Consider the following 18,211-nt stretch of genomic DNA (forward strand, 5'->3'; position numbering starts at 1 on the left):
GACCTGCTGGTGGTGGTACAGGTGGCTGCACGTAGTGCTGATTTTGATCAACCTCATCCTCATAATCTCCCACATAATCATCCTCCTCCGCATCAGCAGCAGGAGCCACAGAAGTATCAACAGCAGCACCAACAGTTTGGCCAAATGCAAGAGGAACACGGCTTGCACGGCGGAGGTCTGTTTCGCGACGTGGAGGTAGTCATTGTTGTTGTTGTTGGAGAGGTGCTTTAGGTGCAGCGGGTGGTGGTGGTGGAAGACGCGCGAGCAATTCATTAAACTTGTTATCGAGCTTTGTTTCGAACGTCTTCTCAAGGCCAGTGATCTTCTCCATGGCCTCTTCAAAATTGTTCAGCACATCTTGCACCTGTTCAGTCATCATTTGCTGAAACTTATCATGAAGCTCCTTGTTCGATAAATTCTCCCAGTCAATCTCGTCGGCTTGTGATCCTGGCATGGTTAGCAGCAATAGAAATACACAAGAATATAATCCTACAGACTACGAACAAGTGGTGGTGGTGGGTGTCACAAATCCGTCAAGCAAAACTCAAATTCTTACCAGTTCTTACCCAGCAACAGGCGGTGATCGGCAACCGTTGTAGTCAAAACTCTCAAAGCTTGGATAGAGCGATTACCAGGGAGAGTCAAACGCACGACGTAGATGTATGTGGAGCTGGGAAGGCTTATAATATGGTGGCAAAAAGGGTCAGCAATAATCAATTCAGAGATGCAAAGTTGAATAAACGCTCAACGACGGTACTGTGCTGGTCCTAGGCTAGACTGTGCTAGAGACGCGAGCCTAGAACACCAACAAAATCACGGCGCGACACGTAAACAAGGGAGGAGCACACTCTGAATTTTTTTTCTCTTTTTTTTTGCACTTTTTTTTCCTCTTTTTTTTTTGCTCCGCAACAAATTTTTTTCGAAAAAGTCTACAAATGGTCTAAAAACTGCCTAGCCAGAATTTTCCAGACTTAGTTTTTTTTTTGAAATTGGAACTATTTTTCTTCTGCGACAACTGCCTAGCCGGAAGTTGGGGAGTCTTTCTCTGTCACAACTCGGAGTGTCGCGTGATCTGGAAATCGAGAACAATGCAACAATTACTGGACTCGGACTAGGACTGGTGGCGGAGATGAATCTGGTGGAACTCGGACTGGTGGCGGAGATGAATCTGGTGGAACACGGACAGGTGGCGGATATATGTTGCAGGTGAACTCGGATTGGCGTGATGGCGGCGGATATGTGGTGGCGTATATGGATTCGGATTGGCGGTGAATATGTGGTGGTGGTATATGGCAACAGCGACGATGATGATGCGGTGGTGATATATGGCAGCGGCGACGTGACAACCTGTGAACAGAACTCGAAACTCTAAAAGACTAGATGCTAAGACCAGCAACTGGACACGACGATGCAACCGCAAACTCAACAAAGCAAATACAGAAAAGATTATGCAAGGCTCAGATTGGTTTGGATGGGATGAACTAACCCTAATTTTTTTTTGGCTTTTTCGTGGACTATAGGTATGAAGAACAGACTCGATCTAAACTACGAAAAACTATAAAATCTCACCGAGCAACCTGGAAATCTGATACCACTTGATAGAGGCAAAGGTGTCCCGTCTTTCGATGAGATGATGGATATCGCTTTGGTGGAAGTCGACTTTGATGATCCGACTACGAACGTGCGAGGACGTCGCGCCTTAGCAATCGCTAAACCAACTCCGAGAGGTTATTGACCACGCCGGAGCACGATCAGCCTGACCACGAGGGTCTGTTTCCTGCGAGCAAACGAAGAACAAGTAAGAAACTGAGATTGCAATCTGGATATTGCGAATATAAGATGAAAGCTTTATTGATCAAGGTGGGGTTCTGTGACGCCTTTGTCTGGTCGTTGAACACAAACGAAGTACGCGAAGTTGCAGCTATGGCGAACTTTTAATCTAAACAAAACCCAAAGTCTAAAAGGTGCCCTAAGGGCTGTATATATGGAGGAAGAGAGGGGGAATTTCGTGGCCCTTGGTGGAGGGGTCCGAAATCAACCCTATCTCTTGTTTCCCCACACATACGGACTCTAAAAATAGCCTATACTTATGTATTTCGAAATTACATGGGCCTGGCCCAATAAAAAGGTGACGCAGCACCTATAATAGCCTCGGGACGAAATTTATGAAGTGGCATCTTGTATATTTCGTCCAAGGCTTCATGCACCCATTATGGTGGCTTCAAAGTCCTGAAATCATCACTTGTAACTCCGTTCTTGTTCCCCTTGCGCATGGCATCATCTTCATGCTTGTTCTTGCCCCAATGTTCATCCTTCTCCAAGCTAGGCCCTTCATTTGTAAGCAAAACAAATGTATCCAATTTAGGCAGCATCATATTCTCATGAACATTAGAATCATTACCAAGAAACGAAAGTACCTGATAATTTAATTGGCGTGCGCGAGCTCTAGTAATTGGTCCCGTATATGTAGCAGTAGGGGCTGTGGGTGTAACAATGGTATTGATGTCCTCATCAGACAGTCGCCATTATAGTGATTTTTCGCAAAAAAAAGCAGCGCAAAAAAAAGAGCGCAAAAAAAAGAGCGCAAAAAAATACAGAGTGTGCTTTTCCCTTGTTTACGTGCCGCGCCGTGATTTTGTTGGTGTTCTAGGCTCGCGTCTCTAGCACAGTCTAGCCTAGGACCAGCACCGTACCGTCGTTGAGCGTTTATTCAACTTCGCATCTCTGAATTGATTATTGCTGACCCTTTTTGCTACCATATTATAAGCCTTCCCAGCTCCACATATATCTACGTCGTGCGTTTGACTCTCCCTGGTAATCGCTCTATCCAAGCTTTGAGAGTTTTTGACTACAACGGTTGCCGATCACCGCCTGCTGCTGGGTAAGAACTGGTAAGAATTTGAGATTTGCTTGACGGATTTGTGACACCCACCACCACCTCTTGTTAGTAGTCTGTAGGATCATATTCTTGTGTGTTTCTATTGCTGCTAACCATGCCAGGATCACAAGCCGACGAGACTGACTGGGAGAACATGACGAATAAGGATTTGCATGATAAATTTCAGCAAATGATGAGTGGACAGGGGCAAGACGTGCTAAACAGATTTGAAGAGGCCATGGAGAAGATAGATGGCATGGAGAAGACGTTCGAAACAAAGCTCGATAACAAGTTTAATGAATTGCTCGCGCGTCTTCCACCACCACCAACCGCTGCACCTAACGCACCTCTCCAACAACAACAACAACGACTACCTCCACGTCGCGAAATAGACCTCCGCCGAGCAAGCCGCGTTCCTCTTGCATTTGGCCAAACTGTTGGTGCTGCTGTTGATACTTCTGTGGCTCCTGCTGCTGATGCAGAGGAGAATGATTATGTGGGAGATTACGAGGATGAGGTTGCTCAAAATCAGAACTACGTGCAACCACCAGCACCACCACCAGCAGGTCGACCTCAGGTATATATTCGTAATGGTAGGCCTGCACCACCACCTCAGGTACGAGATGATGTCCATATTCCTAAACTAAAATTGAATATTCCACCATTTGAGGGTAGATATGTTCCTGATATATATCTTACTTGGGAGTTAGAAACTGAACAACGTTTTACATGTTTACAATATCCCAAGGAGAGACGGGTTGCTGCTGCTGTTTGTGCTTTCACTAGTTTTGCATGTGTCTGGTGGTCTGAACATTGTAGATTATATCCTATTCCAACTACTTGGGCTGCTTTGAAAACCGCTATGCGTACGCGTTGGGTTCCACCATATTATCAACGTGAATTGCTTCAAAAATTGCAGCGTTTAAGACAAGGAAAAAATTCTGTAGAAGAATATTATCAGGAATTACAAACTGGCATGATTCGATGTGGTATTGTTGAGGAGAATGAAGCTATGCTTGCACGTTTTCTGGGTGGATTAAATAGAGAGATTCAGACCATTCTAGACTATAAGGAGTATACTAATATCACTTGTTTATTCCATCTTGCTTGTAAAGCTGAACGTGAAGTGCAGGATCGACAAGCATTGGGGCGAACTAACTTTTCTGCAGGCCAACCTTCATCATGGACACCGCGTGCATCTTCTACTTCAACTGCACCAGCACCTCAATCAGGTGCCTCCTACAGCCGTGATACAAGAAAACAGGAACAACCACCATTATCTGCCAAGAGCGCACCTGTCGGGCCTGCACAGAGTTCTTCTTCTTCCAGGGCATCAACAGGGCACACAAGTGATATTATTTGTCGTCGTTGTAAGGGAGGAGGTCATTATGCGAGAGAATGCAAATCTCCGCGTGTGATGATTGCTACCGCGGATGGTGGATATGAGTCTGCTAGTGACTATGATGAGGAGACTTTGGCTCTTATTACACGTGAAGAACATGGTGGAGATGATTCTGATCATGAGACGCAATACATGGCTCCTGAAGACGCTGACAGGTATGAATGTTTAGTTGCTCAACGTGTTTTGAGTGTGCATGTCACACAAGCTGAGCAAAATCAGAGTCACAATTTGTTCCATACCAAGGGAGTTGTGAAAGAACGTTCTGTGCGCGTCATCATAGATGGAGGGAGCTGCAACAACTTGGCTAGCATGAAGATGGTGGAGAAGCTTTCTCTCACCACAAGACCACATCCACATCCTTACTACATCCAATGGTTCAACAACAGCGGCAAGGTTAAGGTAACACGTACTGTTCGTGTGCATTTTAGTATATCTACATATGCTGATTATGTTGATTGTGATGTGGTACCTATGCAAGCATGTTCCTTACTACTTGGTAGACCATGGCAATTTGATAAAAATTCTGTACACCATGGTAGAAACAATCACTATACTCTTGTTCATAAGGATAAAAATATTACTTTGCTTCCTATGACTCCTGATTCTATTTTGAAAGATGATATTAATAGAGCTAATAAAGCAAAACAAGAGAAGAATAAGAGTGAAAATCAGATTGTGGCAAAAGAATTTGAGCAACAAATGAAGCCTAATAATAAACCATCTAGTGTTGCTTCTGAAATTAAATTGAAAAGTGCATGTTTATTTGCCACTAAATCTGATATTGATGAGCTAGATTTCAGCAAATCTGTTTGCTATGCTTTTGTGTGCAAAGAGGCATTATTTTCATTCGAGGACGTGCCTTCCTCTTTGCCTCCTGCTATCACTAACATTTTGCAGGAGTTCGCTGACGTCTTTCCACAAGACGTGCCACCGGGATTACCACCTATTCGAGGGATTGAGCATCAGATGGACTTAATTCCCGGTGCTTCACTGCCAAACTGTGCGCCATACCGTACCAATCCAAAGGAGACGAAGGAGATTATGCGTCAAGTACAAGAGCTTCTCGACAAAGGTTATATACGCGAATCCCTTAGTCCTTGTGTTGTTCCTATTATTCTAGTGCCGAAAAAGGATGGTACATCGCGTATGTGTGTTGATTGTAGAGGCATTAATAATATTACTATTCGTTATCGTCATCCTATTCCTAGGCTAGATGATATGCTTGATGAATTGAGTGGCTCTACAATATTCTCCGAAGTTGATTTGCGTAGTGGATACCATCAAATTCGTATGAAATTGGCGGATGAATGGAAAACAGCATTTAAAACTAAGTTTGGATTATATGAGTGGTTAGTCATGCCTTTTGGTTTAACTAATGCGCCTAGTACTTTCATGAGACTAATGAACAAAGTTTTACGTGCTTTCATTGGACGATTTGTGGTAGTCTATTTTGATGATATATTGATTTATAGCAGATCCTTGGAAGAACATTTGGAACATTTACGTGCTGTTTTTATTGCTCTACGTGATGCACGTTTGTTTGGTAACCTTGGGAAGTGCACCTTTTGCATCGACCGAGTATCTTTTCTTGGCTATGTTGTTACTCCACAGGGAATTGAAGTTGATAAAGCCAAGATTGAAGCTATTGAGAGTTGGCCGCAGCCCAAAACGGTCACACAAGTGAGGAGTTTTCTTGGCCTCGCTGGATTCTATAGGCGTTTTGTGAGAGATTTCAGCACCATTGCTGCACCTCTCAATGAGCTTACAAAGAAAGATGTGCCTTTTCTTTGGGGTACCGCACAGGAAGAAGCCTTCTCGGTATTGAAAGATAAGTTGACACATGCTCCTTTACTCCAACTTCCTGATTTTAATAAGACTTTTGAGCTTGAATGTGATGCTAGTGGAATTGGATTAGGAGGTGTGTTATTACAAGATGGCAAACCTGTTGCATACTTTTTTGAAAAATTGAGTGGGCCTAGTCTGAATTATTCTACTTATGATAAAGAATTATATGCTCTTGTTCGGACTTTAGAAACATGGCAACATTATTTATGGCCCAAAGAATTTGTTATACATTCTGATCATGAATCTTTGAAACATATTAAAAGTCAAGCTAAACTGAATCGTAGACATGCTAAATGGGTTGAATTCATTAAGACTTTCCCTTATGTCATTAAACACAAGAAGGGAAAAGAAAATGTTATTGCTGATGCATTGTCTCGTCGCTATACTATGCTTTCACAACTTGACTTCAAAATATTTGGTTTGGAGACCATCAAAGATCAATATGTGCATGATGCTGATTTTAAAGATGTAATGCAGAATTGTAAAGAAGGAAGAATGTGGAACAAGTTTGTTGTTAACGATGGATTTGTGTTTCGTGCTAACAAGCTATGCATTCCAGCTAGCTCCGTTCGTCTTTTGTTGTTGCAGGAGGCGCATGGAGGAGGATTAATGGGACACTTTGGCGTGAAGAAGACAGAGGACGTACTTGCTACACATTTCTTTTGGCCAAAGATGAGGCGGGATGTTGAGCGTTTTATTGCTCGCTGCACTACATGTCAAAAAGCTAAGTCACGACTCAATCCTCATGGTTTATATATGCCTTTGCCTGTACCTAGTGTTCCTTGGGAGGATATATCTATGGACTTTGTTTTAGGTTTACCTCGAACAAAGAAGGGGATGGATAGCATATTTGTTGTCGTGGATAGATTCTCAAAAATGGCACACTTTATACCATGTCATAAAAGCGATGATGCTGTTAATGTTGCTGATTTGTTCTTTCGTGAAATTATTCGCTTGCATGGTGTGCCAAATACTATTGTTTCAGATCGTGATACTAAATTTCCTAGCCACTTTTGGAGATGTTTATGGGCTAAGTTGGGGACTAAACTGCTTTTTAGTACTACTTGTCACCCCCAAACTGATGGACAAACTGAAGTAGTCAATAGAACGCTGTCTACTATGCTTAGGGCTGTTTTGAAGAATAATAAGAAAATGTGGGAGGAATGCTTGCCTCATATTGAATTTGCTTATAATCGTTCATTGCATTCTACTACTAAGATGTGCCCTTTTGAAGTTGTGTATGGTTTCCTACCTCATGCACCTATTGATTTGTTGCCTCTTCCATCTTCGGAGAAGGTTAATTTTGATGCTAAACAACGTGCTGAATTGATTTTAAAAATGCATGAGTTAACTAAGGAAAACATTGAGTGCATGAATGCTAAATATAAACTTGCTGGAGATAAGGGTAGAAAACATGTTGTGTTTGCACCTGGAGATCTTGTTTGGTTACATTTGCGTAAGGATAGATTTCTTGATTTGCGCAAATCAAAGTTAATGCCACGTGCTGATGGTCCCTTTAAGGTGTTAGAGAAAATAAATGAAAATGCATATAAACTTGAGCTGCCTGCAGATTTTGGGGTTAGTCCCACTTTTAACATTGCAGATTTGAAGCCTTATTTGGGTGAGGAAGATGAACTTCCGTCGAGGACGACTTCATTTCAAGAAGGGGAGGATGATGAGGACATCAATACAATTGTTACACCCACAGCCCCTGCTGCTATACATACTGGACCAATTACTAGAGCTCGTGCACGCCAACTAAATTACCAGGTACTTTCGTTTCTTGGTAATGATTCTAATGTTCATGAGAATATGATGCTGCCTAAATTGGATACATTTGTTTTGCTTACAAATGAAGGGCCTAGCTTGGAGAAGGATGAACATTGGAGCAAGAACAAGCATGGAGATGATGGCATGCGCAAGGGGAACAAGAACGGAGTTACAAGTGATGATTTCAGGACTTTGAAGCCACCATAATGGGTGCATGAAGCCTTGGACGAAATATACAAGATTCCACTTCATAAATTTCGTCCCGAGGCTATTTTAGGTGCTGCGTCACCTTATTATTGGGCCAGGCCCATGTAATTTCGAAATACATAAGTATAGGCTATTTTTAGAGTCCGTATGTGTGGGGAAACAAGAGATAGGGTTGATTTCGGACCCCTCCACCAAGGGCCACGAAATTCCCCCCTCTTCCTCCATATATACAGCCCTTAGGGCATCGTTTAGACTTTGGGTTTTGTTTAGATTAAAAGTTCGCCATAGCTGCAACTTCGCGTACTTCGTTTGTGTTCAACGACCAGACAAAGGCGTCACAGAACCCCACCTTGATCAATAAAGCTTTCATCTTATATTCGCAATATCCAGATTGCAATCTTAGTTTCTTGCTTGTTCTTCGTTTGCTCGCAGGAAACAGACCCTCGTGGTTAGGTTGATCGTGCCCCGGCGTGGTCAATAACCTCTCGGAGTTGGTTTAGCGATTGCTAAGGCGCGACGTCCTCGCACGTTCATAGTCGGATCGTCAAAGTCGACTTCCACCAAATCGAAATCCACCATCTCATCGAAAGACGGGACACCTTTGCCTCTATCAATTACTATTCGTTATCGTCATCCTATTCCTAGGCTAGATGATATGCTTGATGAATTGAGTGGCTCTACAATATTCTCCAAAGTTGATTTGCGTAGTGGATACCATCAAATTCGTATGAAATTGGGATATGAATGGAAAACAGCATTCAAAACTAAGTTTGGATTATATGAGTGGTTAGTCATGCCTTTTGGGTTAACTAATGCACCTAGTACTTTCATGAGATTAATGAACGAAGTTTTACGTGCTTTCATTGGACGATTTGTGGTAGTTTACTTTGATGACATATTGATTTATAGCAGATCTTTGGAAGAACATTTGGAACATTTACGTGTTGTTTTTATTGCTCTACGTGATGCACGTTTGTTTGGTAACCTTGGGAAGTGCACCTTTTGCACCGACCGAGTATCTTTTCTTGGCTATGTTGTTACTCCACAGGGAATTGAAGTTGATAAAGCCAAGATTGAAGCTATTGAGAGTTGGCCGCAGCCCAAAACGGTCACACAAGTGAGGAGTTTTCTTGGCCTCACTGGATTCTATAGGCGTTTTGTGAGAGATTTCAGCACCATTGCTGCACCTCTCAATGAGCTTACAAAGAAAGATGTGCCTTTTCTTTGGGGTACTGCACAGGAAGAAGCCTTCACGGTATTGAAAGATAAGTTGACACATGCTCCTTTACTCCAACTTCCTGATTTTAATAAGACTTTTGAGCTTGAATGTGATGCTAGTGGAATTGGATTAGGAGGTGTGTTATTACAAGATGGCAAACCTGTTGCATACTTTTCTGAAAAATTGAGTGGGCCTAGTCTGAATTATTCTACTTATGATAAAGAATTATATGCTCTTGTTCGGACTTTAGAAACATGGCAACATTATTTATGGCCCAAAGAATTTGTTATACATTCTGATTATGAATCTTTGAAACATATTAAAAGTCAAGCTAAACTGAATCGTAGACATGCTAAATGGGTTGAATTCATTGAGACTTTCCCTTATGTCATTAAACACAAGAAGGGAAAAGAAAATGTTATTGCTGATGCATTGTCTCGTCGCTATACTATGCTTTCACAACTTGACTTCAAAATATTTGGTTTGGAGACCATCAAAGATCAATATGTGCATGATGCTGATTTTAAAGATGTAATGCAGAATTGTAAAGAAGGAAGAATGTGGAACAAGTTTGTCGTTAACGATGGATTTGTGTTTCGTGCTAACAAGCTATGCATTCCAGCTAGCTCCGTCCGTCTTTTGTTGTTGCGGGAGGCGCATGGAGGAGGATTAATGGGACACTTTGGCGTGAAGAAGACGGAGGACGTACTTGCTACACATTTCTTTTGGCCAAAGATGAGACGGGATGTTGAGCGTTTTATTGCTCGCTGCACTACATGTCAAAAAGCTAAGTCACGACTCAATCCTCATGGTTTATATATGCCTTTGCCTGTACCTAGTGTTCCTTGGGAGGATATATCTATGGACTTTGTTTTAGGTTTACCTCGAACAAAGAAGGGGAGGGATAGCATATTTGATGTCGTGGATAGATTCTCGAAAATGGCACACTTTATACCATGTCATAAAAGCGATGATGCTGTTAATGATGAGGACATGACCACCTTGGATATGACCAAAAATATTGCATATATGCATATTTGTCAGGTGATTTCTAGTGCAAACTATTCAATAATCTATTTATGTTATCGAGAACAAAAATACTTCACACACTTTTGTGTTTTGTCTAATTGCAGATGTATGGGACATTTGTACAATCCACATATGAAGATAAGGAAGAAAGAGATGTTTATTTGCTGTCCAAAAAGTTCTCTCACGTCACTTTTGGCCCAAGAGAAGATAGAGTCCAAGTCTCTCACGTTCTGGATTCAGATTCGGACTGCACAGACATACCTGACTCAAAACGCACACAAGTTTTTCATACGGACTCCAAATTGGGTGATTCTTTTTTTGTTGGAAACTAGATTTCGTGCACTTTCCAACCCAATTGGAATCACCTTCAAATTCGTCCGGAGCGTTGAGTTGTGGACGAAACAATCTGATGCTGCAGCAGAATCCGAGTCAAACTACAAGTCCAAAGGTGTTACATCACCTCCACTTGGGCCCATTGGCCTTGTACGACCTAGATTTAGTTTTAGGCTGCCTTGGGACGTCCTCCCACCTCCTTGGCCTCCACCCCTTGCTCCTATATAAGTAGATCCATCTAGTAGCTTTTCCTTGGGTTTTGTTTAGATTAAAAGTTCGCCATAGCTGCAACTTCGCGTACTTCGTTTGTGTTCAACGACCAGACAAAGGCGTCACAGAACCCCACCTTGATCAATAAAGCTTTCATCTTATATTCGCAATATCCAGATTGCAATCTTAGTTTCTTGCTTGTTCTTCGTTTGCTCGCAGGAAACAGACCCTCGTGGTCAGGTTGATCGTGCTCCGGCGTGGTCAATAACCTCTCGGAGTTGGTTTAGCGATTGCTAAGGCGCGACGTCCTCGCACGTTCGTAGTCGGATCGTCAAAGTCGACTTCCACCAAAGCGAAATCCACCATCTCATCGAAAGACGGGACACCTCCGCCTCTATCAAGTGGTATCAGTTTTCAGGTTGCTCGGTGAGAATTTCCAGTTTTCCTAGATTAGATTTAATTTCTTACCTATTGTCCAAGAAAAAGCCACAAAAAAGAGTTAGATCTATTCATCCTTGGTCCAAGCCAGTCTGAGCCTTTGCAATTTTCTTTTCATTGATTGCATAGTTGAATTATCGATTGCATCGTCGTGTCGAGTTGCTGGTCTTAGTGTCTAGTTCGTTTAGAGTTTCGAGTTCTGTTCACATTAGTCACGCCACCGCTGCATCATTATCTCTTCCGCTGTCCACCACCCATCCATCAATTTCCACCACGTGCTACCCACCATTCATTGTCATAATAATAGTTGAGATCGTTCACATCTTCACTTGATCCAATCTGCATCTTATCTAGTTTGTTTTGGAAAGAGGGAGAAAAAAAAGAGAGAAAAAAAAACGAGAGAAAAAAAAGAGAAAAAAAAGTCAGAGAAAAAAAGGAGAGAAAGAAAAAAAAAGTGCGAGAAAAAAAAGAGAAAAAAATCAAAATTCAGATCTTTTTAGACTCAATCTCGTAGTTGAATTCGGATTGGAATCTGTTTTGTGCACTGTTCAGTAAAACAGCTTGGCTGTTGTTTCACATCATTATCTTTACTGCCGTTGTGATCTTCACTTATATCTTGCTGTCCAGAGCTACTTAGTATCCTTCATTGATGCTGGTTGTGCTATGACGTGACCTCATTACTGTTCTAGGCTCGCGTCTCTAGTTCGGTCTAGCCTAGGACCAGCACAGTACCGTCGTTGAGCGTTTATTCAACATTGCATCTTTGAATTGATTATTGCTAATCTTTTGCTACCATATATAGCCAACCCAGCTCCACATATTTCTACACCGTGTATACGTACGCTCCCCTGGCAATCGCTTTACTCAATATTCGGAGTTACTTGACACCGCTGGTTGCCGATCACCGCCTGCTGCATGGTAAGAACTTGTAAGACATTGATATTTGCTTTACTGTGAGCGTTTTACCACCACATCCTAGTAGTTATACGAACACTATTTTTGGGTTTTGTTTCTTGTTCTACTAATCATGACAGGATCCAGAGTCAATTCATGGGCTTTGTCGATCGCGGGGGACGTGCCACCACCTTTGCAAATACCACAACCGTCACGAGAGGTGCACAAACATCCAAATGCACATGATCAGGTTAATGTATCTATACCACCATTTAATGGCCGTTTTAAACCTGCTTTATATATTGAATGGGAGTTCGACATAAAAAATATATTTGCTTCCCATAATTTCAATGAACATAAAAAGGTTAAGGTTGCGGTTGGTTCTTTCACTGGTTATGCTTTGGTTTGGTGGAGTGAATATTGTCGGTTACACCCTGATTATATACCTACTACTTGGGATGATTTGAAACTTGCCATGCGACATACTTTCGTCCCTGCTTATTATACTCGTGACATGATTAAGAAGTTGCAACACTTAAAACAAGGTAGTGAAACTGTAACAAAATATTATGATGATTTACAAACTACCTTGTTGCATTCCTCTTTAGAAGAAAGTGAAGATGATTTTATGGATAGATTTTGGGCAGGATTAAACCGTGATATTCAAGAGATACTAATTCATGAAGAGTGTTATCCCATGGACCATTTGTTTCATCTTGCTTGCAAAGCTGAACAGGAAATAAAACGACGTGTTGGCCACGAGGAGAACAAGTGCATGGTGCACATTCCAAGAGTTGATATGATTGTTCCTTCAACTACTAGGCATACTATGACAACCACATCCGTTGTTGTCAGGACTACATCACCTCCACCATGTGACACATCGCCCCCGAGAGTGGCTACATCATCTGAGTTGATCATAAGAGGTAATGACAAAGGTACTGATCTTCCATCTCTACATGAGAATGATGAATGCCTTGTCAATTTGAATGCACCATCTGATGAGCTACCCACTACTTTGATCACACCACCTATTTTAGAGGACTACATTGATAATTTGACTTTGCCATGTGATCAAACAACTGAAATACCAACAATTTTGAGTGCACCCATTGAATTAACTATTGATGCAAAAGAACCAATGTTTAATCATTTTGATATGACCTCCAATCTTGGTGATGATTCTGTGTTGAATGACTTATTGCATGTTTGCTTATTTAAGCATGTTGTAGCATGTAAATTTGATGCAAGTAAGGTTTATTCACCAATGTTGGGATGGTTTAATGATGAACATTGTCAATCTTTTGAAATGAATAAGAGCTTCACTTATATGTGCAAACTGAGTTGCAATATTTTCATGCCTTCTACTTCTTGTGCTAATTTTTTGGCTTTAGATTTTATGAACTATGCAAGTTACTCCTCTATTCATGTGTCATATATGCAAAAATCAAGGGAAGTAAAAATGGATGACATATACATATACAACATGTACACCTTGTCTCTTTTGTTAGCCACATTTCAGATTAAGCAACGCCGAGGACGGCTTTATTTTCAAGAAGGGGAGGATGATGAGGACATGACTACCTTGGATATGACCAAAAATATTGCATATATGCATATTTGTCAGGTGATTTCTAGTGCAAACTATTCAATAATCTATTTATGTTATCGAGAACAAAAATACTTCACACACTTTTGTGTTTTGTCTAATTGCAGATGTATGGGACAGTTGTACAATCCACATATGAAGATAAGGAAGAAAGAGATGTTTATTTGCTGTCCAAAAAGTTCTCTCACGTCACTTTTGGCCCAAGAGAAGATAGAGTCCAAGTCTCTCACGTTCTGGATTCAGATTCGGACTGCACAGACATACCTGACTCAAAACGCACACAAGTTTTTCATACGGACTCCAAATTGGGTGTTTCTTTTTTTGTTGGAAACTAGATTTCGTGCACTTTCCAACCCAATTGGAATCACCTTCAAATTCGTCCGGAGCGTTGAGTTGTGGACGAAACAATCTGATGCTGCAGCAGAATCCGAGTCAAACTACAAGTCCAAAGGTGTTACATCACCTCCACTTGGGCCCATTGGCCTTGTACGACCTAGATTTAGTTTTAGGCTGCCTTGGGACGTCTTCCCACCTCCTTGGCCGCCACCCCTTGCTCCTATATAAGTAGATCCATCTAGTAGCTTTTCCTTGGGATTTGTTTAGTTAAAAGTTAGCCATTGCAACTTCGTGTACTTCGTTTGTGTCCAACGACCAGACCAAGACCGCTTCCGGATCCCCACCATTATCAATACCTCATATATATTTGCAATATTCAGATTGCTTTATCATATTCTTGCTCGTTCTTCGATTGCTTGCAGGAATAGACCTTCATGGTCAGGCTGACCGTGCTTCCGGCATCATCAGTAACCTCAGGAGATTGGTTTAGCGATTGCTAAGGCGCAACGTCGTGCACGTTTGTAGTCGGATCGTCAAAGTCGTCTCCACCAAATCGATAGTTATCATCTCATCGAAAGATCGGGACACCCTCGCCTCTATCAGTTAATGTTGCTGATTTGTTCTTTCGTGAAATTATTCGCTTGCATGGTGTGCCAAATACTATTGTTTCAGATCGTGATACTAAATTTCTTAGCCACTTTTGGAGATGTTTATGGGCTAAGTGATAGAGGCGAGGGTCCCGATCTTTCGATGAGATGATAACTATCGATTTGGTGGAGACGACTTTGACAATCCGACTACAAACATGCACAACGTTGCGCCTTAGCAATCGCTAAACCAATCTCCTGAGGTTACTGACGATGCTGGAAGCACGGTCAGCCTGACCACGAAGGTCTATTCCTGCAAGCAATCGAAGAACGAGCAAGAATGTGATAAAGCAATCTGAATATTGCAAATATATATGAGGTATTGATAATGGTGGGGATCCGGAAGCGGTCTTGGTCTGGTCGTTGGACACAAACGAAGTACACGAAGTTGCAATGGCTAACTTTTAACTAAACAAATCCCAAGGAAAAGCTACTAGATGGATCTACTTATATAGGAGCAAGGGGTGGCGGCCAAGGAGGTGGGAGGACGTCCCAAGGCAGCCTAAAACTAAATCTAGGTCGTACAAGGCCAATGGGCCCAAGTGGAGGTGATGTAACACCTTTGGACTTGTAGTTTGACTCGGATTCTGCTGCAGCATCAGATTGTTTCGTCCACAACTCAACGCTCCGGACGAATTTGAAGGTGATTCCAATTGGGTTGGAAAGTGCACAAAATCTAGTTTCCAACAAAAAAAGAATCACCCAATTCGGAGTCCGTATGAAAAACTTGTGTGCATTTTGAGTCAGGTATGTCTGTGCAGTCTGAATCTGAAACCCGAACGTGAGAGACTTGGACTCTATCTTCTCTTGGGCCAAAAGTGACGTGAGAGAACTTTTTGGACAGCAAATAAACATCTCTTTCTTCCTTATCTTCATATGTGGATTGTACAAATGTCCCATACACCTGCAATTAGACAAAACACGAAAGTGTGTGAAGTATTTTTGTTCTGGATAACATAAATAGATTATTGAATAGTTTGCACTAGAAATCACCTGAAAAATATGCATATATGCAATATTTTTGGTCATATCCAAGGTAGTCGTGTCCTCATCATCCTCCCCTTCTTGAAAATAAAGCCGTCCTCGGCGTTGCTTAATCTGAAATGTGGCTAACAAAAGAGACAAGGTGTACATGTTGTATATGTATATGTCATCCATTTTTACTTCCCTTGATTTTTGCATATATGACACATGAATAGATGAGTAACTTGCATAGTTCATAAAATCTAAAGCCAAAAAATTAGCACAAGAAGTAGAAGGCATGAAAATATTGCAACTCAGTTTGCACATATAAGTGAAGCTCTTATTCATTTCAAAAGATTGACAATGTTCATCATTAAACCATCCCAACATTGGTGAATAAACCTTACTTGCATCAAATTTACATGCTACAACATGCTTAAATAAGCAAACACGCAATAAGTCATTCAACACAGAATCATCACCAAGATTAGAGGTCATATCAAAATGATTAAACATTGGTTCTTTTGCATCAATAGTTAATTCAATGGGTGCACTCAAAATTGTTGGTATTTCAGTTGTTTGATCACATGGCAAAGTCAAATTATCAACGTAGTCCTCTAAAATAGGTGGTGTGATCAAAGTAGTGGGTAGCTCATCAGATGGTGCATTCAAATTGACAAGGCATTCATCATTCTCATGTAGAGATGGAAGATCAGTACCTTTGTCATTACCTCTTATGATCAACTCAGATGATGTAGCCACTCTCGGGGGCGATGTGTCACATGGTGGAGGTGATGTAGTCCTGACAACAACGGATGTGGTTGTCATAGTATGCCTAGTAGTTGAAAGAACAATCATATCAACTCTTGGAATGTGCACCGTGCGCTTGTTCTCCTCGTGGCCAACACGTCGTTTTATTTCCTGTTCAGCTTTGCAAGCAAGATAAAACAAATGGTCCATAGGATAACACTCTTCATGAATTAGTATCTCTTGAATATCACGGTTTAATCCTCCCCAAAATCTATCCATAAAATCATCTTCACTTTCTTCTAAAGAGGAATGCAACAAGGTAGTTTGTAAATCATCATAATATTTTGTTACAGTTTCACTATCTTGTTTTAAGTGTTGCAACTTCTTAATCATGTCACGAGTATAATAAGCAGGGACGAAAGTATGTCGCATGGCAAGTTTCAAATCATCCCAAGTAGTAGGTATATAATCAGGGTGTAACCGACAATATTCACTCCACCAAACCAAAGCATAACCAGTGAAAGAACCAACCGCAACCTTAACCTTTTTATGTTCATCGAAATTATGGGAAGCAAATATATTTTTTATGTCGAACTCCCATTCAATATATAAAGCAGGTTTAAAACGGCCATTAAATGGTGGTATAGATACACTAACCTGATCATGTGCATTTGGATGTTTGTGCACCTTTCGTGACGGTTGTGGTATTTGCAAAGGTGGTGGCACGTCTCCCGCGATCGACAAAGCCCATGAATTGACTCTGGATCCTGTCATGATTAGTAGAACAAGAAACAAAACCCAAAAATAATGTTCCTATAACTACTAGGATGTGGTGGTAAAACGCTCACAGTAAAGCAAATATCAATGTCTTACAAGTTCTTACCATGCAGCAGGCGGTGATCGGCAACCAGCGGTGTCAAGTAACTCCGAATATTGAGTAAAGCGATTGCCAGGGGAGCGTACGTATACACGGTGTAGAAATATGTGGAGCTGGGTTGGCTATATATGGTAGCAAAAGATTAGCAATAATCAATTCAAAGATGCAATGTTGAATAAACGCTCAACGACGGTACTGTGCTGGTCCTAGGCTAGACCGAACTAGAGACGCGAGCCTAGAACACTAATGAGGTCACGTCGTAGCACAACCAGCATCAATGAAGGATACAAAGTAGCTCTGGACAGCAAGATATAAGTGAAGATCACAACGGCAGTAAAGATAATGATGTGAAACAATAGCCAAGCTGTTTTACTGAACAGTGCACAAAACAGATTCCAATCCGAATTCAGGTACGAGATTGATTCTAGATAGATCCAATTTTTTTTCTCTCTTTTTTTTCTCACGCTTTTTTTTTCTTTTTCTTCTTCCTCTTTTTTCTTTTTTCTTTCCTTTTTCTCTCTTTTTTTTTCTTTATCTTCTTTTTCTCCCTCTTTTCAAGACAAACTAGATAAGATGCAGATTCGATCAGGCGAAGATGTGAGTGACCTCAACTATGATTATGACAATAAACAGTGCGTAGCACGTGGTGGAAACTGGTGGATTGGATGGTGGACAGCGGATGGGATAATGATGCAGCGGCTGCGTGACTAATGTGAACAGAACTCGAAACTCTAAAGGAACTAGACACTAAGACCAGCAACTCGACACGATGATGCAACCGATAATTCAACTATGCAAGCAATT

Source organism: Triticum aestivum, chromosome 4A, assembly GCF_018294505.1.
Source record: "Triticum aestivum cultivar Chinese Spring chromosome 4A, IWGSC CS RefSeq v2.1, whole genome shotgun sequence".
Lineage (NCBI taxonomy): Eukaryota > Viridiplantae > Streptophyta > Magnoliopsida > Poales > Poaceae > Triticum > Triticum aestivum.